The 27,358-nt window shown below is 40.0% G+C and overlaps 1 protein-coding gene across 1 annotated transcript in view; it reads left to right on the plus strand.

The window, feature by feature from the left end:
* The window catches only part of LOC137177193 (beta-1,3-galactosyltransferase 1-like), a 104,133-nt gene that overhangs the window by 43,640 nt on the left and 33,135 nt on the right, over positions 1 to 27,358 (plus strand). Inside the window, exon 2 of the mRNA XM_067583349.1 lies at positions 3,523 to 3,578. The gene's annotated coding sequence lies outside the window, so the exon portion shown is untranslated. The remainder of the gene's footprint in view (positions 1 to 3,522; positions 3,579 to 27,358) is intronic.

Below are 27,358 nucleotides of genomic sequence, written 5' to 3' on the forward strand. Positions count from 1 at the left end.
TCCGTCGTGAGACAGGACACTTTACCTTCCTCTAATCCCCATTCCTGCAGAGCCAAGTTACCGGCGGTATGGTGCTCTGGCAAAAAGCTTGTTTGCAGGCATTTAGATACCAGGGTGCACTCTGTCTCAATAAAATGTAAAGTCAGTGACATGTATGGTGTTGTTTTTGTGCTGGACCACATGTCTTGTGAGGGGAAAGTGTTCGATAGCTGAGATGGCCTGTTGCAGCTCATTCTGGACACGGTTGTAGGCGCAGGATGGCTGTTGTGGAGAAATATGTCCACCCTGGTACCTTGTACTGGCTGTCGAGTGTAGTTAAGAGGTCTCTGAACGACTTCAACAGTGTTGAAAGGCACCATTTATTTGCAGATGTATTTGGTCACTGCGTCAGTACATGCTTTCCACCTCTCACTGTCTTTCTTATATTTTGTACATCACGCAAACATGCCACTTTATAGACGGCTGTGTGTCTGGCCTCTCCAGTTGTGATTTTGCTGCAAGGCCCATTTTGGCAGCCTCACTCTTGTGGTGCACTTGTACATGAGTATGTGGATTAGAGGTATTTCCTCTAGATGCTGCCACCTTCATCAGGCAAAGTTTACATATTGCCTCATTAACATTATCAGGTTCCATATTAGCATTGGGTTTAAAGCCGAAATATTGGCAAATAGGCGCTTTTGCTCTTCACTTTGGCACCAAATCCTTCGCCATCGTCTTGTCGGTCAACTCTCATTACTCTCGTCATGCAAGAATGAACTAAATGGGTACCATTTCTATACAATATTAACTAATATTATAGTTTCCTGGACCTTTGTAAAGTGCATGATGAGACACATATCCTAAAGTGTAGAGCTTGACTTGACTCAACACTCTTGGATATACCAGAAAGACCTGGATGACTGAGAATCATCTGTAGAACAACACTACATACAGAGCACTGTTTCTTCTGTTTTTCATCAGTGTTAATCAGGATAACCTCCAAAAACAGCAAATACACAAACATTTAGGAATTTTACTAACAAGTAATATTTCTATCATGATAAAGTATCCATATCAATAAGGGTTTAATGATGTAACCTACATGAACTTCAGAACTGGGACCAAAACATGTCCTGAAATCGACCAAAATTACCTTCCCAATCATCCCTCTAATGGCACCCAGCAACAACAATAATCACACACTTGAAAGTATAACTGGGAGAAAACTATTGCAAAGCACATTTTTATTGGGCTCTAATTGCAATTTCCGCACTGAGCCCTCACAGAGAAAAAACACAAGTATATTTAGGGAGGGGAAAAAAACAAGCTCATCACTCATCACAACCTTAGAAATAATTTCCACAACAGAGAAACCGAGCCTAGTTGTGCTCCTAAAGGGGAGAGAGATACAAACTCTAATTATTGTTGGCAGCAGAAACTAAAGGTGCATTTGCTTTCCTTTTATTATTCCTCGTTGTTGAATAATTAAGACCTATTGTTATTTCTCGGCCACCCACTGTAATGATAGCAATAATTCATATTATGCTGATTAGCACGGTGACAGGGGGGGTATAATGCATTCCAAATGGCATGAATTTTTCCAGCGTCAGAAAAATTATGTTAATAGTGAAGAGAAGCACGTTTCCACATTGATGTAAATGTATGAAGAAAACATCTGAATTAACTTCTATAGTAAAGCAGAATTGTGCTAAGGCCACCAAACCGTATTAGTAATGCACTAACAAGTATTTCTCTGCATACGCCAATTTGCAAGGTGATTGCTCATCAGCCGCCTCCCCAGAGTATCTGCGTGTGGGCTCACGAGCGTGTACGCCATTACATGCACATTTGTGTCTTCGGTTGTGTTTGTTCATCTTGTGTGTGCACACCGCTCTCTCCCTCTCTCCGAGTGCCGTGGTGGTGCGTGAGCGGCTTGTTAATGGAGGTGTGTGATTACTCCGGAGCTGAGCTGACAGCTCGGTGTATCCAAGCCCCGATCGGGTAACTGACTTCACGCCAGGGCCGAGACATGCCACTCAAGTCCGAGGGCAGGAAGTTCTTTCCAATTACCCAGAGCGCACTGCTCTCTGCCTGTTAGCAGGAGCGGTGACAGGGCTCCATCCTGACTTTGACGTGGTGTTTCCTCCCTCTCTCTTGTAACATTGATGGCAGTGTGATAGTCACACCATGATGGTCTATACTTTGTTTGACTTTCTCTTTGCATTAGTGCTGGGCCTCTGTGGATGTCTGTCAGTCCAGACTGGAATATCTATTGAATGGATTGCCATGAAATTTATTGCAACCAGCAGGTTCATCTTTGGTTGGTTTGAACAGTGTTTGATCATTTTCCAGTATGGTGCAAACATTTGTGAACTCTGGTGATCCCTTAACTTTTCATCTAGCACCATCATCAGGTCCAAATTTCAGTTTTTGGCAGCAAAGCATTTGCCATTTTTGTGTGACTTTTTTTTTTTTTTTGCACCTTTTTAATTTTCAGTAATAATTCAATAAATAATAGGTCACATTTTAACTATAGTTCTGCCTGACGCACATTGAATGATCACTTTGCTGCCTCAATAAAAATGACATCTATAGACTTGATGGATGAGGATTCCTTAAGTTTTCAATACTTCAATTTCAATAATGTCTGATATGAAATGCAGACATTGTGTCTGCTTTGCTTTGTATACAAGCCATCTAACACTGACACAGAGCATAAGCTGCTCACCACTCCTACCTTTTGCTTTCAGAGTTAAATATATGAATACATATGAAACACAAAAGTAGAGTTGATTGTGCCAAGTCTGGTAATTGAAATATTTTCTTTTGGAATATTTAATTAGACTTGTGTTATCTCAGTTCAGTGTCATCCTCAAGGTAAATGAAAACCCAAAAGCATTTTGAAATTCATTTTGTGTAGGCGCGGCGCGGCATCTGCCACTGAAGCTTATTAATCGAGTGAGAAACTCAATTTGATGTGAGAGAATTTCATTTGACCTTTTCCGGGCGTAAGTGGGTCTTGAATGATAAGTTCTCATGAAAGAGCATACATCAATCGACCCTTCCACCTTCTCCGCCTGTTTGTTGCCATAGTTAGGCTGAGATAGCGACGGTGGCTGCAGCATACTGATGAGCCATTGGCTGATTACACCTAAAACTTTCCTCATGGTCTTTGTCAAGATACGTTTGAGTGGAGTTTAGGCTTTATGCAGTTTTCATGAAGGGGAGCATATCTGCTATTTGAAAATTCTAGCGTCATGTACAATGCTTATTCATTGTTTTATTTTTTGACAGAATGGGTTCAACCGAGCTAAATTAAAATGCATTTGTTCATGTTTTAAGAGATGCTTTTAAAGATTACACATTGTTTATTTGATATGTTAAAACAGTCCTAAAGCCACTCACTTCCCTCGTCTTTCATATCACCCTCACAGTGTCATCTAATCTCTTTTCCTTTCCCAATATCCTTCTTTCTCAAAGTCTCATATCAGCTCTCCTGACCTGGCTCTAACTTTTTCCTTTTCTTTCTTTCTTTTTTTACAGAGTTGGTATGAAGAGAAAGAGCCCATATTGCATTGGATGAGAGCCAGCTGTGTCAGGTATGGTATGCTACACTGACCTCAACTTCCTGTCCGTTTGTCAAATCGCTGCTCAGTCAGGGATGTAGCCTATTTCTGGTTTTAAAAGGCCTTTCATAATAGGTGGACAGAGCGGTCCTATATTTCACAGAGCTCTCTCTGCTGGAAGAAAGCCAGGGGAGACTGAGAGCTGAAACAGAAGCCTTGAATAAAAGTTATTGTTGGCTCTGTGGATCACTGCTTCAATGTTGCTGTTTAATGAAGCAGAGGTTTTATCACCCTTCCATGCATTTAAGTATCCTGCTCTCCCTTTGTTATCAAAGGGAATTGCTAAATTAATTATTGAACAGAAAACATGGTGCATCCCAGTGGTTCATGTCAGCTCATCTTAAGTCATTCCTATTGCTCCACACGCTCTAGCAACACTCTTTAAGATGGGCTTTGTACTCTGTCTTTTGCCATGCAGCCTACTTCTGATTTTGGTGACACCTTTGGTAATCTGTCAAATTGTGAAAGTTGCCTTTTTGCATTTGCTTTCAATTCTGAAAACTGAGCAGAATGTTAAAGGGGACCTATTATGCTTTTTCTTATTTTTATGTCAGATGTTCATGTTAAATGTGGCCAAAGTGTCAAATAATGAGGTATATGTATGTTGAAGTAATCCCTGTGAGCAAAAAGCATCAGCTTTAGACTGCTCTGAAGGCCCAGTTTCCAATGTTTTTCTTCTACTTTCAGCCCGAGTTGATGTTGCCTTGAGACTGATTTCTTTATATGGTCATCTGCTCCACTCATAGCACCAGAGTTTACTGCTCCACTCTGCTAACATTACAGCATTTTTCCATTATTTTGGGGGTAGTCATGCCGAACCATGACTACACAGCCGGGCAAAGTAAAATAAGTAGTTTACCTGTTGGAGGTGTGCTGGTTGTCTGCAGCTCTTCATCAAACATCATCATCACTGTGGCTGTTTCAGCCTGTACAATTCCTCCCTGCATTATTTCTAACTGATTTGCTGAACAAAGAGCTCCAAATATGTCCATATGTTGTTGTTTCAACTAGTTTTTAGCACCGCTAACAAAGCTAATTCAGTGAGGAAAATATTTTATTTCCTGTAAATTCTTCACACTAAAAGTCTCCTGTTATTTAGTCATTTAAAAGCTTTAATATGAAGCAGCAAAAGCAGGAAATGTTAGGTTTTCATCAACAGTAACTTAACACGACTGATACGGCTGCCCCTCGATTGGCTTCGATTGAACTGTGAAACATGCAAAGCTACTCTAGTGAAGTCTCAGAATAAAATATAGAGCTGGAAATTAGCATAATTGGTCCCTTTTAATGATATTTATATCAGTAGTGAATTTTCCACTTTGAACAAAACCTTTTCTAAGTTACAGCTTTACCAAACTTATTTTACTGAGTAAGTGTTGCAATGAGGAGAACCTCTAGGCCAGTATTGTGGGCTAATAATACTGAGCCTTGCTGCAGGCTAAGCTGCCACACACCAAAGTGGTATCTACCTTGATCTGACCTGTTCTTTGTATAGTTCCATATCTCATATCCTGCTGAACACTGTACACACAACAGAGAGCAAAAAGTGAAAGGAGAAGGAGGAATACTCATTAAATTTTGTTTTATCATGAGCTGCCCATCTCAGCCATCACACTGAATCTGAAACATTGATTAGATAGAAGTTATGATTGTAATGACAAAATTAGGCAGTAAACTTAATTAGGATTTTAGGAAACGATCAAATGGTGCAGAGGGGGGCTGAGTAATAGAACATGGAGGTATCATGTACTGTTGTGATAGTTATTAAAAATAAAATTATCAATTAGATGAAAGTCAGGCTTGTTGTGCTTCTATAATCCACTGTAAAGTTTGCGAGCTTCCAGTGATTAGGAGACAAGGGCAGGAGGAAGAAGAGAGACAGGAAGTATATTAATCAAGATTTTCTTTAGTTTACAACTGTGATGGTGTTTATTTGTAGTAACTTTTTCAGAAATGAGAATGTTTTTAGTGGATTTGTCAGTTGTGTGTCTTATGGTTTCGTTGGTTTGGAAGTGATTCAAATCAGGGATATATCACCTCTTCAGCAACTTTTTTCAGGTTGAGGTGGGTCACTCTGCATTGTGTCACTCCGCCCCTGTACTTGATTTAACTGTAACGGTTTATTTTTATAATGTTTTCATGCTTTTGTCAGATTGTTACTGTTAGACATTTTAATGACATGTAATCTGCTAAAGAGAAGATGAGCTCATGGCTTAATTAGTAGGAGTCTGAACAAGAGGTCTCCAGGGGTTCACTCGGTTTCTACTTGATTTACGACTCAAGCACAGTCAAAAAGATGATATGCGTGGTTCTAGGGATTGTGGGTGTTTCTTAAAAGCAACTAAAAATTAAAACTCTTAAAACTCTTTATTACCGTCCTTGTCTAAACATATGGACATACTGTTATGTATGTTATGGAAAGGCTATGATCCAATGCAGATTTTGTAGTTATTTAAGTTACTACAAATCTCAGTGGGATTTTGAATGAGGTTTTCTTACTTCAAGAAGAGTTTTGATTTCACTTTGACTGTATATAAATGTTATAAACACAGGAAATAACATTCACTTTTTAATTTTGGATTGAAGAAATTTTGATCTCATTGCTTCCTTCCCACTTCTGAAACCAAACTTACGCCCTTGTATATACTGTCTCAGTCATAGTTAAGTAAGTCTTAACTTAAGTCATACTTCTAACTAGGTCATGAAGAAGATGCATGTTGGTGTTGCTCTCGGGCATCGAAAGAAAATCTGGATAATGTCTTTTAAAAAAAACACATTAAGAACAACTGTCATTCTGGCTGCTCTTTCTCCCCTCTGCGTCTTTCCTTCTCAGTTCCCTGCCAGTGTCTGTGATAGCCCACAGAGACACAAACAGTTAGCATACATATGTCACATGCTCCATGCTCCAAGCTGAAGTCCAAATCCCCCTTGTACGCAGGCTTCCTTAGCGCCACAGGCAGGGACTCTCTGGAAAGGTCATCTCCCATACTGAGTCAAAAGGAAATAACCGGCTTTTGCTTCCACTCACCATACTGTTTTTAGCCACTGCTGAACATTAGTGACTGCTGCTCACTCCCACTCACCTAATCACCACTCAGCATGCCAAATTAATACATGAATCATATTACTAATCTGCATATAATTAGCATTTTCTAGCCTTGAAGAGTATTTTAACATGATGTCATTTTTAATTGCAGCATCTCTGCAGCCAGACACATTGTGTTTTCAGCTGTATTATGAAATCCAAAGCACTAATCACACCGAAATTCCAGTTTCTAAATCCATCAATGAGGAAAGCTTCAAGATGAAATTATATCCTAATTCAGTGGTTCTCAACCTTTTTTGGGCCAGTGCCCCGGATGCATTATCCAGATCCCTTTCCGCCCCCCCATCAATTAAAATGTAGGCTAATTGTCTTCCCTGAAAATTAATGTTGATTATTATTCTGTGTTATATCATTAAAAGCATGTCATTGAATGCCAAATGACTAAACAATCGACTAGACAAAAGATTTGATTTAACTGGACAGTTGTAATATCATTAACATTAGTTTCCAAGGGAACAAAAAAGTCATGTGAATAGAAAATATATTTATGAGTGTTAAACAAATGCAACGGTTGGAAATTTGACATTCAAACTTTAACTAGGTCTAATTATCCGTTGATCACAAATAGCATCCAATCAGAATTTTGTGCCGGTGCAGAAGAAGAAGCATTTTTATTAATTGTTCCAACAGAAAACAAATGCAGCATACCAAGGAATAAGTCTGAGGCTACTGGAAAAAAAGCAGAAGGATATGTAGGCTATCCCATATCATAGATCTATTTATCTTAGGGTAACCCTAACCCTAACACTAGAAGGAAATAAGCTTAATACAAGGTAAAAATCTTCAAACAGACATTGGGGTGAACCAATAGGGTATGGGGTTTTAAGCTTATCTTGGACTTTTAGCTACTTAAAATGTAAATGTCCTGACATTAATTACTGTCAGATCCTGACCGATCCAGTGTTAATAAAGTTGCTGCTGTTGTGCCATGTGCGTACTGTAAATGCACCCATCTCTCAATTTAAAGGCCCACTAATCATTTCAGCTGCTGGGTGATGCTGCAGGGTGTTTCTGCAACACCCTGGATTCATTCAGTGACACCTGAACAACATATTGTAAAATTCAGACATTACTCTAACATGTTTCAGAGCTGCCTGAGTCACATTTATAGCTGTATTTTGATGGACATTTCAGTAGAAATTTCAGTAGGTTATAGATGTGAAATACTAGCAAAGTAAAAGAAGCAAAATACATGAAAGATGGTTTGTGATTGTGGAGAGCTCTCTGTGTGTGTGCACCTCTGCTGAGTAAAGACATGCAATTTGAGGCTTTTGTGCTCTCCGCAGTTTTCATTATGGACCAATCTTTGTGCTGAAATATGGGGGAAAGCCTGAAACACTGGAAACTGCTCCGCTCACTATAAACACTAACTTTACTGCCTGCAATACATTTATGGCCTGTATGCATCTGGTTATGTGCAGCACCATATTTCTCCCCCTCCCCCCTGTCGCCCCACATTAAGTTCCACTCTGTTACATTAAAATAGCATTTTTGAGGAGCAGAAATATGCGGCTTGGCTCAAATCCCGGGCTGAAGCAGTGGCAGCCCTCGGGACCTACAGGACAGACCCAAGACTTGGCACCATGCTCGCAGCTGTTGTGGTCACTGTTGCTGTTAACATGAACACAAACGAGACGCAGGAGATTTTCTGTGAATGATACACATGCATGTTCATTTTGGAGTCGGTTTTACACTGAATATTGAGGGAACAGCTTTCTTTCAGCTTCTGGGGGGAGCTGATGTTGTTTCAATTTCAAATATTGGAGGGATGTGACCCCCCGTCTCCCGTGGCAAGCACACGTCTGGCTTAATTGATTTGAAAGTTAGCGTGAGCCTCGCGTTTGGTGGTTCTCTGCCAGTTCCTTCACTGTGGGTTGCAGTGAAGTTAGTTTCAGCCGTAATGCGCTTGAGGCCGTTAAGTCGAGTGCGGTACTTGGACTGCATGTGGAGGACCTGGCTGAATCCCCGAGATATGTTACTGGGAAAGCAAGAAGAAGCAGCCTGGTCTTCTTCCAGAGAGCTGGGTAAGGAGTTGAGGTGCACCCTTTGATGGAGGGATGCGCCTAAAGCACCGGAGCACGCTGTTCCATAGAAAACAATGAAAAGCTGTGTGCAAGCGATTCAGGAAAAAAAAGCCTCTCCTTTAGCCTCGTTGGAAAAAAAGCTCACAAATGCCCCCCAAGAACACCTCAACTCCAAAAATACTGCTTCTAGCAACCCCTGACGATCTCTGAACACCCCCTGGAGGGTGGTACTGCCCCCGTTGAGAAACACTATCCTAATTGGAATATAGGAGATTTTCAATGAGGACGAACACCCATCTGGTTCCAGTGGATGCCTGGACCATATTTTTTGCAGTATCTTTTTCACTGGCTACAAGGAAAGAAAACAAACTAGGCTTCAAAGCTGCGTCTAATCACACACTACAAAGGGCTGGCTGAAATTTCTGCACCACACAAATCGCACTGTGGAACATGAATGTAAAATCCAAATGCATGAGTGATTCATGCATAACCTCATGATGGTGAAATATTTAGTGGAAGCTATATTTCTGTCACCACAAAAAAAAAAAAAAAAAAAAGAGCCATGCGGAATGTGTTGATGGGCCTTGGGGAGGAACAGTCTGTATCTAAGAGGCAATGCAGCCGTCTTTGAACTGCTTCCCCCTACTTCCCAGATCAGGACTCTGGGAGTTACTGTGAATTCTGTATGACTATGTGCAAACAGTTAAAAGGAAGTCCATTTTGCATCACTTAATACAGTTCTTTCATTTATAAACCCCGGTCCCTTTTAAATATTCGATCAATCCTCAAGATTTTTCTGACGTGCTGGAGGATTTGATTTCTTATTTCTCTTATTTGATTAGTGAAACAGAAACAAATACACTATGTGCATTCTATTTAATGCATTTAGGTAGTTTTAGTTGCAGCCTTCTGAGTGTTATATTAAAATATATGAGTGTCTTTGTCTCACTGCTAGGCTTGATAACAGATTTGGCCAATCGTAGCATCAAAATATGTCCTTTTTGATATCTGTACCAAACTCAAAATATTGCTTATGATGTCATTATAATGTTTGGTATCAAACTGGTATGAATTCTAGAAATGGACATATTCATTGCTCACCAGTTTCCAGTATTAGTCTACAGCAGCACCACAGTTGACGGGCTAATTGAACAGTACACGTTGAAGATCCAGCTGCCGGAGCTATTTGCATAGCTTCATCATAATTCATCAAAGACACTTCAGCAGGCGCTTTATCATGTCTCAAGACCAATTTCTCCATCTTTTTCCTCTATGAATACATTACACCGCCGGCTCATACATCTTCCCCGGCTGTCCTTGCATCGAGCGGTCGCCCCCGATGAAGTGCGAACGCAGGACGCAGTTTGTCACGCACGGTTTCCCGGCACTGTGTGTGTTCAGCGTAAACAGCCGCCAACCGTGATGAGGTATCTGCTTCGGCCCGGCCAATGGCAGTGAGTTATCTGACCGCGCGCTTAGAAATATAAGGAGCACAATACTTAATACAGTCATGGAGAAGCCTCTGAGATTAACGTCTCCGTCTTTGCGCGGAGGTTGTAACTCATTAGTCGATTTCGCTGATCAATCAAGGTTGAATTATTGTGAGTCATTAAGAACGTAAACCCTGAAAACTGGCCTCGGGGGGGGGGGGATCCATTTTGGTGCAGTGGGAGGTGAAGGACAGATGAGTGGAGACAGAATGGTGTGAGACTGTAAGAAGTCTACATAAAGGCTTTGATTGTCAATGAAAATAGTAACTTAGTTTGTTGTATTTTTCCATAACACTGCCTCAACAATGGCAGCTTCTTTGGTTAAACGAGCTGTACTTGAAGTGCTGGCAGATTTACAGACAGGAAGACAGCAACACACACACACACACACACAGATGGACCACACAATTTTCAAGTAATGATAAGACTATTAGGCCTGTATTGCATGGTTGACTTGCTCACTGACTGGCATTGTTTGGCATTATTCCATTTCAAAGGGTCTATTTGTGATTATGGCATGGGAACAACAATAAGGCCTCTTTAAGTGTCTTCGGATCAATGAAGTGAGTCTTTTATAAGCTTTCCAAACATCACAGCGGGAAAGGGCAATCTCAGAAGATTATACTTGTCAGAATAAATGAAACTGTGGTGGGGTTTCAATTGGCAAGCAGCGAGAAGCCCCTGATTCCAGCAATAACATCTCACCGCTTAAAAAAAAACAAAAAACAGAAGACTGTGGATTCGCTTCAGTTTTTCCTCCACCATGCGCTTGTTGATTTGTAATGTGTGTCGGGGTTCAGATAAGTGCTCTGTAGGATGGAAGGGTGATTAATTAATGGCCAGAGTTATTTGTCTTGTCTGAATCACAGCAGCCTTCCCCACAGGACTTCACCTGTCGGACTCCCTCCGCTGATTCCAAATCATATCTGGGATCGACCGGGCTGAAGATCACGCCGGGGTCGAGTGGTTAATGTAAATGGGGTTTCATTTAACGTGTTGATGGGTGGACGACGCTGCTTCAGGACAGCTCTCGTAGCGTCAGCAAAACTGCCAGTCACCCAGTGTAGATCACTGTGCATCCACTGAATTAATATATTTCCATCAATAGCCACAATGTCATTTAGGAAACATGTCAGGGTCTGTTGCAGTTATTATTTCATCCTTATAGTTTGATTAACAATCATTTAAAGTCAAACTGAAATTGAGTTCTTCTCACTTTTTTGTGTAAGGAGGTATAAACTATAATGATACTACAGCTGTTGTGCAGATTTGTGATTTTTCAAAAGTGAGTAAAACTGTTGGAAACAACATGTAGGCCTCTGGATGGGTGTTTCCCATGGCAACGCTTGACATCTGACAGCCAGTGTTACTAGGTGACACACTGTCAATTTCCATACTTATTGGAGAAAGCTATACTACATTTCCTACAAATACTGATACAAGACATTTTTTCATCTTTTTCAAGGAGCTCACATAGTTTTAACTATCATTGATTTAAGGTCCCACAGTATTCAACATTTAGGACGACCCAACATCCTGTCAAGTCTCTATTCCACTCAGAAAGTGGAAGCTAGTTACTGAAGTTAAAGCAGTGAGTAAAGCAGTGATTCCCTCTAGATGTCATTTTTTAAATGTATTTCAGCACCTGCTTACTCATTGGCAGCCCCCACACACTCAGTACTATGTTGTTCCTACATTATAGAAAAGAGAGGGGTCTATAGTTGGCATTAGCTGTCTTTATTTCATGGGTCTGTTAGCATCACAGAGTAATGTACAGAGTCTTGGAGTAACTAGTAAGTAAGAAGTGCTCGAATCACAGATGGACGATGTAGGTGCCCCAGCTTGTGTTCCAATTCTCACTGGAATTGAAGTGATATTATATTTACTATTTTTAGTTCTGGCCAACACAAATATTGCAGCAATCAAATGACAGTATTGACATTGTCAGTCTGTGCTAAGCATTTACACTCTGGAGCAGGAAGATCTAATGTCACTACAGAAACATTACTAATATTGCATTTCTTCTTATTGGTAAATAAAACTTTAAATAAGTACACAAGTCAAAACCAAGCACACATATATACTCATTTCTTATAAAAGATGAAGATTAATTTCAGTTTGGCTTTAACATCTGTGGGATCAGTGGACCAATGAGCCACTGATTATTCAATGAACTTATTTACATTAATTGACACCACTTCTTCTTTCTGCTTTTTTTTTTATCTGCGGTTAAGCTGCACATTTGTCCAGCTCATCGTGTTCAGTGGAGGTGATGGCTATGCTGATATTTTTAGTTGAAGGTCAAACATTGTGAAGAATTTTGAAGTTGCATGCCTCAGGAAGCACATGAGGCTGAAGAGATGCACATGCACTCTTCTATCTTTATCGTTTTGTCTCCAATTCCAATACTTGGGATGTGGATTCATAAAGTAATATTACTAAATATTCACTCTTGTAAAGAGGAGTATTTACCTCTCTTGCAGATTGTGCACATGTAAAGATTCCCATGTTTTTTCTGCAGGCTGCTTTGTCCTCCATATTAAACTCCATTCATCTTACTCTGAGCAGGTTAAAGACATCAAAAGCGGCCATTACAGATATCAATAAGATCAATAAACGATCCTGCACTTAACCTATCTATGTGGAGGTGGTATTTACCTCAGCTGGCAGGTTTTATTGCTGTAGCTTTTAACCTTCTACCACAAAGCCAGGGCTGTGAAGTAGGCTGGACGAGCCTTCTGTTTCCCCCCCAGGAGGTCAAATAATGGTCACTTCCTGTTTGGAAGGTTAATATCTATGAAAGAAGCAGCAAATAGTGTTTACAGCGGCCTTTGACACCGGCATAGTGCAGCGCTGTATAGAGCAGTGCCGTGTTGGAGCACTGTTGTGTTTTTCGTTGAGTGGTAATGCATATCCACTTGAGCAGAGACAGCCCTGCCGGTCCTTGCCAGTCAGCATCTCTTGACAAATGAAAGTTTCATTTAAAGTGAAGGTTGTGAGCTGCCTTTGTTTGGAAATCAGTGGAGTGAATCCCCCTCTCCAAGTTGTTTTTCACTTTACTGCTAATTTAAAGTTTTTGGCTGACACATTCTTGTGAGGAGTCCATAAGCAGTCAGTCACCAGCATGAGCTGTCAGCAGTTTTAACTTTTAACACTTCTGTTTTGTTGGAACATCACTCGTACATGGTGAATCAGAGGAATCCAGTAGATCAGAATAGAATAAAAGTTTTGCTCCCTCGTCCTCTGGGCCTCGAGGGTGCTTGTCAGATGGTTGAACAGCATCTGAAAGCCCCTCCTACACTTTTCCATCATCGGTGTTGGCTGGGGTTGTGTCCGAACCTTTAGACAATCAGACAAGCACTCCCTCTTTTTTCATTTTTCACACAACTGCTACTTCAAGTACTCTGAGTGTGTGGGTTCAATAAATACTTTTGCCGCTTGACACGGTCGCCCAAACTGCTTAGTTCTGCATCTTGCCTTAAGGATGGCGATGTTGGCTCAGTGGTCCAGTTGTCTGTCAACACTTTGGTCCTGTACCTCAACAACTACTTACTAGATTTTCATTAAATTTGATATTGATTGCCTTGGTCTCTAGAGGATTATTCCTATTGATTTTATTGATCACCTGACCTTTACTTTAAAACCACTGTCGAGTCAAGATTCCCCCTTAACAACACTTTAGTCCAAACCAAGGAGCCTCAATGACTGGTCAGATGTCCTTTAAATTTGCTATTGATACTCATGCTCTTAAAGACTCCATTAAGGCTGCAGCTAATGATTATTTCCATTATTGATTAATCTGCCGATTTTTTTCCTCAATTAATCAAGAATTCATTGTTTTGTCAATAAAATTTCAGAAAATGGTGAAAAATGAAGAGTGACATCTTCAAATGTTTGATCTTTTTGTTTGATTTTGTCCAATCAAAAGTGCAAAATCCAAAGATATTCAGTTTACTGTCATGTATGACACAGAAAAGCTTTAAATCTTCACATTTAAGACGCTAAAACCACCAAATATTGGTGATTTTTGAAGTTTGATTAGTTGGTTATCAAAATAGTTCCTTATTTAATTCCTGCCGTGCAATTACTTGACTTATCGTTGAAGCTCTAGACCCTATGGCCTTTCCTTGAGCACTTACCAGAGGACGAACTTAGTAAGGCATGTTGTTTGTTCTGTTTGTCATTATTGTATAGTGGGTTTAAATGAACCTTGCAGCCTCAAGGGGCCACTCACAGAGGTTGTTGAACATAAAAAAAGCCTGCCAGTGGCTAATGCACATCGAAGGAGAAAATGATGTTTGAGGTTGACTGTTCACGACAAGGAATCAAGGTGAGATTGTCTGAAAATGAAAATGTTGTTCTCCAAAGAGAGACATACAGGCGCAGCTACCTTCTGTGAACAGCCAATGCATTTTTCATTCTCTGGCCCTCTTGCATGGTAAATCCCCTTTGCCCACTTCTGCTTTGACCATTTACCCCCTGCCTCTGTTACACTCTCCATTTCCTGGAGGTGTTTTCACACACACACACACACACACACACTGCCTATCTCTTTGAACAGTAGTGTTTGATGTAAGAATTGAGCCAGGGAGTGTGGACTGTAATTCTTTCCCCTTACCCAAATCCTTTAGTCTTTTGTGTATTCAATGAGCGATTGCATACTCTTAACCATGCATGACTTTGATAAAGCTAAACTCTGTGTAGATTAATAGGCCCCCCCCCCCCTTCCTCCACACGCTGACAGCACACTTCATAAGGGGGCTTTTATGCACTGCAATGCCTTTACTTCAATGTGGGGACTTGCACTTTGGCACAATAGTGTTTTGATGCAGCATAAAATTAGAACTACGTTCAAAAGGCAGAATTTTCAATGGCTATTTATCACGTCCGCCTTTATCAACTAGGTCATTTTTCATTTTTTTTTTGTAAGAGAGGAGTAGAGAGAAAGTAAAAAGGAAAAAGAGAATAGAGAACACAGCAGAGTGAGAAGAAGAAAGTAGTGAAAATGAGGTAAAAGATGAAGAGAACGACAATAGAACACGCACTTTTCCATCGTATTCATCTATCAGTTTCAGTTATACCGCTCCGCCTTGGTAAACATGTTGACATTCGCTTTCACGTTTCGGAACAATTCTGTTCTGCTGCTTCAACTGGAGTGGAAAAGACAAGCCAAAAACTTTCAAAGCTCTGCCCAAAACTATTTCTCCGGACGTAAGCACTCTGCCACACACGCTTACTCCCCACTCCTATCTGTGGGAGTGCAGGCTTTGTAGCCGTCTCCGGTGGCTGTAAGTGGGTTGTATAGCATACTAAGTACTTTGTGTCGGTGGCATGTTATGTAAAAGAAATTCTAGGGCTAATTTCAGTTTAAAGGGGCAACGCTGTGGTACAGTTGTGGGCTATGTTAGGCATGTGCATGCACACTTTAAGATGAAGTGACAGTTTCTTGCTGTAATTTCATGTCAAATTGGAAATATATTCACACCAGGAACGAGGAAAATCCAACAGAAAATATCAAGCCTACACTGTATACACATAGATTTCTATGCAAATCAAGGATTCTGCCAAACCCACACAAGCATTTTTTAAATTAACAGCAACTGCACATGGCAACTACAGTATGGTTCAGGTAAGGGAAAGATGGTGGATTTGGTAAATAAATCATAGCTAAGATACGGTTAGTGTTCGACAGCTAAAACACTTTATCTTTTACTCTACAGAATGTCAGAAAATAGTGAAAAATGCCAAGATGTCCAAGGTGACATCTTCAAATGTCTTTTGTTTGACAAACACTCCAAAGCGATATTCAGTTTACAACGATATAAAACACAAAAAAAGCAGAAAATTCTCAGTGTAAAGAAACTGCAACCAGAGAATACATGGTATTTTTCCTTCAAAAGTGACTCAAAATATTTCAAAATAGTTGCTGAATCATTTTAAATCAATCAATTTGTCGCAGCTCTGAAACACTTTGTTAAGGTTAGGGAGAGATTGTGGTTGCAGCTTACCAGACCACATTTAGAGGTGGTCAGCATTGAAATCAGCTCTCAGCCAGGTGTAAATGCGGTGTGTACAGCGTGACCACAATCGTAAGAAAAAAAATCGACCCCATTAGCTGAAAGGTCCCCTAGCTCCACCTCTTCCTGTCAGCTAAAGCAAGCTCCATAAAAGTTACACGTAGCAGCTGTAGCTAGAAGTCTTGTGATTTAGAAATGAGGGCCCACATGTACAGATGTCCTAGGATATACAGGAATGATCTTTTGGACAGCTTGTGTATTTGGTGTGTGTGTGTGATTTCTGATGAGTCTGGTGACCAAGCCAGCTGAATTTAGATGGCTGTCAGGCTGAGCCATTGTGGCTGCCTGGGATAGTATAACCAACAGTATAGATAGCTTGATAGATGGATAGATACTTGAGTCACATTAGAATTCAATTCACTTGTCAGATTTATAGTTGCTCCCTGTACAATAGCTCACCCTATAATAGCATAAGAGCACACAACATATCATTCATAAAAACAAGGAGTGAGGAGTGTCCCTCCTCCCCTGCAGTTTCCTGTGTGTAACAGTAAGACTGTATTTCAGAAAGGCAGGCGTTTAGTTTGTGTTTTGTGAGCAAAGAGGAGTTCAAGGACTCAACAAGGGCTCAGGTCCCCAGGGACCCTCCCACAGAGACAATGATGACTCCCCCCTCCCTCCCCCACACACCCACACACCTACCTTCCTCCTTCCTGTCCTCCATTTTGACACTGAGCAACGAGGCCCGCTCTGACCTTGCAGCAACTTGCAACTAGCCACTCCTTTCACAGCTACAGGAGGAGAAACGCCCGTAGCTGACGGACCAACACTGGGACATGCACGAACACACACACACAGACACAGCCTCGCAGGCGCTAACTCACACACACACACACACACACACACACACACAGAGTACATCTGCAGTGGGACGCTGTTTCTAGGTCCCCCATCTCCCCACGGGAGCTCCCTATGATCACAAGGTCCAGCAGTCAACATAACCCCTAGACAGCCCTGCCATTCAGCACTCCCTCCTCTCTTCCTCTCCCTCTACACCCATCACACCTTCAGCATAATAAGTGTCTGCTGCAGTCACACCATGGTACTGTGTGACCCTCTCAGTCATCAGCGGCGTAACCCACACCCCTGCTCCTAGGCAAGACCAATTTACAATATGTCCGCCTCAACGCTGCCTCCCAGCCGTCTGTGACACCGCGCTGCCGTTTGCTGTGTTGTTTATTTATGACCCCTGGCCCTCCAATGAAGGGCATTATGAAAAGGATTACACAGCCAAATGGCTTGGCTCAAACCCCACTCTCATTACTCACTGCTTGTCATGGAGGATAGGGGAGGACTCAGACAGGGAGAGAGAGATTATCAAGGTTTTGGACTGTTTGATCACTCAGGCGTACTTTTGCAAACTAAACGTATATGCTCATTCTGGGCGAAGAGGTTCGTCTTTCAAGGGACACCTAAAAATGCGCAGTGCGGTGGGGGCTCCCGTCGCAAAGGTGGCTGTAATTGGAAGTGGAAATGACATAAGGGACTCTGGAGCCCCAGCTGCCAGGAAGGACTGAGAGCCCAGAGAGAAGTTAGAAGAGTCAGTCTGTACAGAAGGAGGAAGGACGATGATGCAGCGACTTTTTCTCACCTTGGCATGTTCATTCACCTTAGCATAATACAATGAAAGCATGAGGAGCCAATGGAAGGCAGCCAACTTGATGCATAGAGAAAGGTGAGAGTCAAAACCTCATATTGTGATGATTTTTATATTTTAACCTTGTAGACAAAACAGTTTTCTTTTGTTTTGTGTATTGTAAATATATCCACATTTATTTGTATTTTTACATGTCAAAAATTATCAAATTGGAGGCAAAGTATAGAAAAGTAAAGAGTAAGAATATTTTGGCTGTAACCATGACTTCATAACTACATGGTGTTCTTTGAGACATTTATTTAACTTTGGTCTTTTTAAACCATTTGAATACCCACTGTCTGAGTCAAAAGTACATGGTGCTCAAGGCTGGAAACAAGGCAGCCTCTCTGAAAAGTTGATATTTTCAAAATACGAAATAAAAGCTGTCTTCCCTGACAGCCTGCACAAAAGAGAACGGCCTTGTAGATGTTTGCAGATACTCCTTTAGGAGCCGTCTCAGTTTAGCAGCTTATGTGAGAAAACAATACAAAGACTCATCCGCAAAGTGTTAAATTGTCACTGTTGGGGACTCAGGCAGGTGTGAGCTTAGATTTGCAGCCATTTTCAACTTCACAGAAAGCTACCGTAAAAGTGCAGCATGCAACTAATGCAGTTGGTAATTTTCCGCTCAACAAACCTATAGATAAAATACTACAGATTATTTTTTTAATTACAGTACAAAGTAAAGGGATAATTGTGTTAGGAGGAGACTTCAATTTATTGACAAATGAAAAAATGGATTTGAAAAGTAGTACACAACATAAGGCCCAAAAGGATGCGCTTTGAAGAGGAAACTCTCTAAAGATACTGGAATATTGGATGTATGGCGAACTTTAAATCCAATTCAAAGGAATTAAACATACTATTCATCAGTTACAGGAAATTATTCAAGACTTGAATAATTTCTTTATATTTTCTAAAGGCCTATCTACAGTCAAAGTATTAAAATAGGCAAATACATATATCAGATAATGTGCCTTTACAAATTACATTAAGGAGTAGTGCAGAAAAAGGTGCTGGTATTTGGAGATTTAATAACTCCTTCCTTTTAGAAAATGAGTTTAAAACAAAGCTAAAAAGAGTGTTAAGACTATATCATGTATAATGATACAGAAGAAATAAATCTAGTAATATTGTGGGAAGTGGCAAAGGTTCTAAGGTGTGAAATAACAGCTTTTTCCTCTTTTAAGGAATAACAAAAAGAAAATCACTCAAAAGGTAAATTGAGGAATTAGAAAAGGTGCATAACTTCTGGGAAAACCTCAGTATTAGAGAACCTTTAAGAGGCTAAAGCAGCAATTAATGATTTCTTAAATATGGAAATAGAAAAAATACAGTCCAATTAAAGACAAAGAACATATGATAGAGGCCCCAGTGCAGCTAAGGTCAAACTGAGTTAATTAGTCACAGACAGCTTGTTGATAATGTGAGACAAACATTCAACATTGTAGACAACTCAGGATCAGAATATCCCTGTAGGAATGGTTACTGTAGACACTGAGAAGTCCTTTGATAAGGTCGTTCTCTATTTGAAATCTAAAGGAACTTTGGTTTACACACCACCTTTATAAATTGGTTGAAAGCTATGTATAAACAGCCAAACGCAAGAGTCAGAGTTAATGGGGTAATGTCTAACATCTTTAAGATATCAAAAGGTCTAACAAGGTGATCCGTTATCCCAGTTGATTTTTGCTTTATGTATCAAACCACTGGCAGAATATATTAGATTAAACAGACAATAAAAGCCATATATACAGCAGGAGAAAATCATAAATTGTCAATGTATGCAGATGATATAGTAATTTATTTATCTAAACCTCAACAGACAATTGAAATGTTAATGAATGTAATTGAAGAATTTGGAGACATTTTGGGGTATATACTGGATGTAAATAAATCAGAAGTAATGGTTATGGGTTATACAATCAGTGATGAAATAAAATACAAATATGCATTCCATTGAGATGTGGAAAGGATAAAATATCTTGGGATAAATATAACAAAGAATCTGGAGAACTTCTATTCAGATAACTTAATAAGAGAATTAATAAGTCAAATGAAATAAGGCTTAAATAGATGGTCTATAATTAATAAGATTTTTATTCATTTTCAAAGCACTATCTATATAACTCGTTTAAACAATGGCATGCTATTATAATGAAATTCATATGGAACAGCAGGAAACCAAGAATAAAAATGAAATACCTTAAACTTCCAAAAGAAATGGGCGATATAGCTTTACCAAATCTGCAAGCTTATTATCAGGCAGCAAAAGTAAGAAATGTTAAAGTGTGAATGCTAGAAAGCCCACATACAAGATGGGAATCAAATTGTGGAGATATACCACAAACTGTTCTCCAAATATAAAAAAGCTGTTTTGTCTAGACAATAGATGGGTAGTCACTATACTTGATGTTCTGAGGGAAGTCTGTCAACTAGATTTAAGTTTTTTAAATGAAATAGGAACAGATCCAGACTTCCCTCTTAACAAGCAGATCAGACTTTTAGAATGTGGGCTTCTAAAGGTTTATGTAAATTTGGACAAATGTGTGGGGATAAAGAAATGAAATCTTTTGAACAGCTATCATCACAATATTATCTACACAATCCTCATTTATTTAGATTCTTCTGAGTGAGAAGTTTCCTTTTGATGTTTTAAGAAAGAGATCTACAAGATATAAATCCACTGATAAAACATATGCTTAAGATGTAGGACTGTGGGGTCGAAACAAAATTCTCAACTAAGATGGTCAAAATAATACAAGCTAACCATCAAGATAAATTAATGTCAATGTAAAACATAAATAGGAAAACGAACTCTCATGCAGTGTATCCCCAACTGACTGGGAACAAATATGCAAAAACATGAAGCAATTTACTCAAACTATTGGAAAGAATGTACATGGAAGATTATAATTCAATGTTTTAAGACACTCCAAATTCAAAGTAAGTATAAAGAAGATTTAACCCCATGATGGTGGAGAAAATGTGGTGAGCAGATGGCAAACCACAGTCATATATTCTGGTCGTGTAAAGCTTTAAGTGGCTTTTGGGAAAATTCTATTAGAGAACTGTCAAATATTGTTGGTATTACTCTAAATAAAAACCTACTAGTCCTACTACTTGGGAAAATACCAGTAGCGATCAAGAAGAAAGATTCTCAGTTGATCCTAGTAATAAGGGTAGCAATAATGATACTTAAAAATTACAAGGAATTGGTTAAAAGATTATAACTTAATTAACTCCAAATGGAAGGATCTTGTAAATGAAATATATGGAATGGAAAAAAATAACCATGAGAATTAGAAATCAAGTTCATATCTTTGAAGAAAGATGGAATATATTGGTGAGGTATACAATACATGTTTTTTCTCTTTGTACATGGGTAAACAAGAATGTGTGTGTGAATATATGAGTATGCATGTGTACTGTACACACGCACCCATGTGTGTGTATGTATATAAGTATGTGTGCGTATGTACGTGTGTGTGTGTGTGTGTGTGTTGATATGTATATCCATGGTACCATGTCTTTGTTCCTATATTGGTAGAATGTATCCTCCGACTCAAATGTATCAGTTTATTCAGCTATATCCTACAAACTGATATTTATGTAATCAGACATTTTATTTACTATTTTTTTCTATTTCTTCCCCTCTTTATGTTTCTTTGATTTTTTAAAATGTTTTTTTCCTTCTTCTGCTCTGTAACTCCAATATTATCATGTTACATAATTTCTTAAAATGAAAATTAAAAAAAAGATCATTTTTGAGCCATGTCCAAAAGGAGCAGGAGGACAGCCTCCTGAGTAAACAACAAGCACCGTCAAAACTTTGTCAGTGTTTATATGATGCTACAAGCCTCATACTTTATATTATTTTGACTATTCTGGCATTCGGCTTGATATTAATCCACCAGAGGAAAGAGGGATGTTGTACATGCAGAGATTAGAGAGATCAGAGAGACTCTGGATTTTTAAAGGTGGTGTTTTTCAGCATGTGTGTGTGGGTGGCTGCAGTGTGTGCTGGCAGCATGACTTGCAGCAGGTGGGTGTGTGCAGTACAGTAACAGCACAGAGTCAATTTAAGGATTCGACCAACAGCTGTTTTTTTGCCTGTTATAATGCAGGGTAACTCTCCTACCCTGTGGCTGGCGGATGCCTCAGTGATCTAGTCTCCTTGTTTCCCGTGGTGGGTTACCATGGGACCCTGTGCTGGCAGCAAGCTCAAGGACAGAGCTCAGTATCAAAGCATACAGGAGAGGCATATAGGATCCTCTACCTCTCTCTCAATTCTCAATTCTCTCTTCTCTCCATGCTTTTTCCTTCTGACTCACTCACTGTTCTTCCTTCTCCCTTAGTTCAATTCAAAGACTATAACTGAGATGGTTCAGCAGGAGCTGACATTGCCAGAAAATCAAGACAGGTCTCTCTTTGTCTCCCTCTCACATTTCCTGATCGATGCATGCACGTGTGACCTTCATCTCCGAGGCATTATTCAGCTACCTTTATATCTCAATAGAACGAAATGATGCCATCCCACATCTCCTCTCCTGCTTCCTGTCTCTATTTCCTCACAGTCTCCCTCCATCATCCCTTTAATTGGATGAAGCCAATGTAATGACATACCATTTCATGAGAAATTGGATGAGCTCCAAAAGAAGCGGTCGCTCCGTTCCAGAGCGACTTAATGCCACCGCGAACCCGATAACACTTATGAAATGTACACGGTAGATGAGGAAGATGAATAGATCCCCCGGTGCGAGTAAACTGGGCTGTGCATGTGTGATGCGTATCTGGACAGCAGCTGTCTGGGAAGGATGCTGATACTGCCAGCATTGGTCTGGACATGGAATATTTGCAGAAGACCTGCGTGGAGGCAGATAGCAATCTGAAGGTTGGGAGGGTGGGCGGTAAGATAAGAAAAATGCTTACCTTCTTGTCGATCAAATGCTTTAAATGTTTTCCTGATGAGTCTTAAATACAATTAATCCAAAAAGTGCTTTTGTAAGAGTAGAAATCTTCTTATTTCAGAGCTGTTAACTCATTACATTCTTACAAAGAAAAGCAATTAATTACTTAACCATAATTAACACAAATGATTATTTCTACATAACAGAACACTGAAAATCCTCTAACACATCTTTGAACTCAAGACAACAGCCCAAAGCAGTGTAAACATGTGTTTCAAGCTGTCACGAACAAATCCGCCAAAAGGCTTTTGGTAAAGATATTTGCACAAAAATAACTTCAACACACTGATCAGATTAGAATCTTCTGATCTAAGTGGTTAAAGGAATTTCTAAATATCAACCCATTTAAAATGTAATTAAAAATTTAATATTGAAATGTTATAAAATATTCAGTAATAGTTCATGTGCTGTATCATAAGCCCTTCATCTCAGAAGGTTATTGTGCATGAAATGAGAGGAGGAAGTAAAACAAGCCTCGGTGAGTAGAAGTGAAAATTATCTGCCATCCAGTGTAATGACCTGCCTTCCAACGCCACACGCTGTGTAATTTAATGCCATCTCTGCAGGACACACACTCCGCGCTTGTGTAATGTATAGTGCTTTACATGCGGGGTCATGTAAGCCTTTAATGAGTGCAGGACTGATTAGGATTCGAAAAGTAATTAATTTTTCTCTGAAGGAAAGTTTCGTCAACCCGCCGACATCTCAACACCCATCATCTTTGATGTTGTTGCCTCTCGCGTGATTGCGTGGCTATTCCTTCACCATTTCATGTTAGATAATTAACTCCTAGATTCAGATTTATTTATAAAGTGCATCCACATGCTTATTTTTCCTGATTTGTTGTCTACTCTGGATTGTTGTTGGCCTGTACGGGATCAGAAAGCCTTTTTTCACAGTGGTTGGACAGCAGGAAAAAAGCAAAGGTGTTACTAATAACGTTAATGATCTACTTTCTTCTTGGGGAAAAGGCCTATTGATTGACATCTCCATCACCTGAGCAGAGGTCTAATCAGCTAGGGTAACTGAAAACACCTGTGTGGCTGTGCAGAGCTTTAAAGCGGCATTACAGAGTCTGTTTGTCACACTAGTCGGTACAATATCCAAAAGTCTGACTTTAGTGCAAGAAAACCTGAGTGAAAACCAATACTTTGATAAAGATGCCACAAAAAAAGCTTTAAAACCCCTGAAAACTAGCAGAGTAGAGCATTGTTATGTAATCTTTAAAAATCAGTGCTCAACAATCAATAATTTATTTATTAGGAGCTTAAGAGTCAAAAAAACATCCTTTTTTTTCCCAGCTCAACCCCATCCACTTCAAACATGCTGAGAAGAGCCAGGCGAAAACACAAATATAGAAATCACATGTGACAACCAACCAACCAAAGCTGTCCAAACTCAGGCAGAAAACGACTGCTCGTGGAGGACCCCACTACTCCGAGGACGGCCTTTAAAACCGCAATTGCCGTCCTTGTTTTCACATTAAACCAGATGGTTGGGCATGAATTGTCATTGTGAGGAAAATTGGTTTCTAAACTTCAAAAGCTGGCAAGACATGGATTGAAAAATAGACACAGAAGGTCGGGGTGAAGAAGGAAAAAGAGCAGCATGTACTATTGTACTGTATGTTTGAGCTGTGAGCAACAGAAACAGCTGCTGGTGATCAGAAATGTTTAAAATAAAGTTTAGTGCTACAAGGACAGATTTTACACGTGTATTGGTTTGAACCACAGTGCGTATATTACAGTGAAATACCTGTAGGAAAAATGGTTGAGACATTTATATATACAGTATATTTATATATTCAACACATTTTTGGTATACAGTGAAAAGAAAGAAACAGCAGGTACACATATAGACAGTGAACAAAGGCATTTGTTATTTCATGGGACCTTTTGAGTGAACACAACAGTGTGTTGGAGTCAGTTTTCATCTACATTGTCTTCAGCGTTTTCTTAATACACCCACAGAGGGGATTTAAATTCTGTACACCACGTTGTCGATAAAGACATTTGCTCAATATAGGTAGTTAGCGTAAGAGGGATTAGTGTGTCCTACATGACTAGTGTATCACTTGACACCACAGCAAAGACAATTAAGAGTCATTAAGACGTTTTCCGCCAGAGCTTTGTTCATTTTCCGTTTCATTTCACCCAAAGCACGGGGTCGGAATTGTCATTCAAGTGCTGGAACGCGACACTGTGGGTCATGCTCGCCAGCTTTAAATATGAAACCAATTTATCAGAGAAAAAGTTGGAAGGCACAATGGTGAATTCATCAGTGGTGCAAATTGTTCCGAGCAGAGACAGAACAGAAGAGTATTGCAGTTCAATAGCTGCCCGCTAATTGGTGCGACACTTTGTCACGTACACTGATACATTGTTAGGAACAGTTGGAAGCCTCGCAACGAGTGCAACAACACCCACACCCGCGCTCTCACACCTACACACTTACTCTTGTTGTTGCTTTTTGCACTCGCAGGCTGTTGCAAGTCAGCTGTAAAAAAAAAATACACTTGCACCCATGGCAACTCTGAATAACTTTTATGCATGTTCCATTATTTACATGTATGCACTAGTACAAACATGACATCTTCATCCCACGTGCTGAAATTACAGACGAGGAAAAAGCCCGAGTACGTGATAAGCCTTTAGTCTGAGCTAGACAGCGAATCAGAAGACAAGTTCAAGAGTGCAGCCATCACTCTAACGTCAAGCTACATCTCAACTGGGAAGCTCCCTCTTCTTCTGGGTTTTGTTTTCTTTCTTTATGCGTGGGTAAACAGACAACAGTGACATCCACACAGGGAATAAGAAGGCTGCCGCGCTGCAACAGGAGATCATAAAACCCCCCACGATGGGTGTCGCAGGGGACTTTTTAGGTCTACAAAAGAAATTTTTCATCGACTGAGGTCACAGACTTGTGTATTTCTTTTCCCTTTGCTCTCAATCCCCTGTGTAATCAGCAAAAAGAAATCCACTTCTTGATGTTTCTGTTATTCCATCGCTTGTTCCAACAGTGCGATATCTCTTTGTCATTTTCTGCCCATCTTTTCCCTCCATCATTCCCTTTTGTGATTCACTCCATAGTTTAACATGTAATTTCTGTTAAGCTGTTATGCTAATGATACATCTCCCATGATGCAGTGAGGCAAGGGGCCTGTTTCAAAATAACAGGGGAGCTGTAGTTACAACTTGGTAGGAGAGACGGCAGCACGATTATGATTGGAGCCCATTGTGTTTGTTCTTAAAATCTGACTTCTACACTCCATACATCCCCGCTGCTTAAAAGCAGGAGGAAGTGGGGGAATAATTACAGAAGAATGGCTACAATTTACTGTAATCTTGTGTTTTTGGTGTTTGGAAGTGGAAAGCTGTTAAGTACATTTCATGTTTGTTGCATATCTTGACACTACAGGAGTGTTATTGACATTTCTTGGGTAATAACAGTCAAAACTTTTTGAGGCAGAGAAAAATTTGAAGCCCGAGTATGCAAACACGCCAGGTGTCGATCCTTTCTCTTCTGATTTGCAAAACAAACACTCAACATATGCAAAAATGTCACAAAATCTTCTTCTCTTTCTTTCTTCCTTCCCTCAATTTCTTTTTTTCTCTTTCTGACACACACACACACACACACACAAATACTTTGATGGTGCTGCTGTGTGTTGGAGGCTCTGTCACCCCAATATGTTGTGCCGTACGTTTCAAGCCTCTTAAATATTCTCTTTGATGCCACCAATATGTCGACGCGAGTCCAAACCCCAACGCAGCCGCATGTTCAAAGACCAGTCGAACATCGTGAGCAACACCTCAACAGCTAATGAGCCAAACACACTCCAAACATAACGCCGCTCTGTTGCATAATGTAGACGGTTTGGGAGGAAAAGTCACTTGTGATCAAGTATGTAATCATTTCCTGACACGAGTTTGTGCAGCAAATTTTATAACAATAGTTTTGGAGATTTTGGGGCAGCTTGTGATGATCTGGACTACTTTATGTACCATTCAGGCTGCTCTCAACCTAAAAAAAAACTTCTCTAGTATTGGATATAGTTGAGAGTTTTAATGCCATGGGGCCTGACTGCAGTTTTCCAGGTCTCTTCGGTGCCATAATACATTTCTGGGGGAAACAATGCACTGTAGATACTGGAAAACTACCAACTAAGATCCAGTGTGAAAGCCAACTCCTGTCTAAAGGGGGGAAAGAAGAAATATAGCTTTATTCTTTATCAGGTCCTACAAATGTCAGTGCTGCAGAGAAGCCTGGCCTATTTTGGATGAACCCCATCTTCCACCGGCCACAGGAGAATTCTTACTTCCATACACAAAGCCTTCATGAAGCAACATAGTTCACAGGACAAAGTCTGCTGGGTATTTGCAGCTAAAACACTCGCTAGCTTTACTGCTGGAAAAATGTCTGAAATAATTGGCCATTAGTGTATGTGGGG

The sequence above is a fragment of the Thunnus thynnus genome, chromosome 24, assembly GCF_963924715.1.
Source record: "Thunnus thynnus chromosome 24, fThuThy2.1, whole genome shotgun sequence".
Lineage (NCBI taxonomy): Eukaryota > Metazoa > Chordata > Actinopteri > Scombriformes > Scombridae > Thunnus > Thunnus thynnus.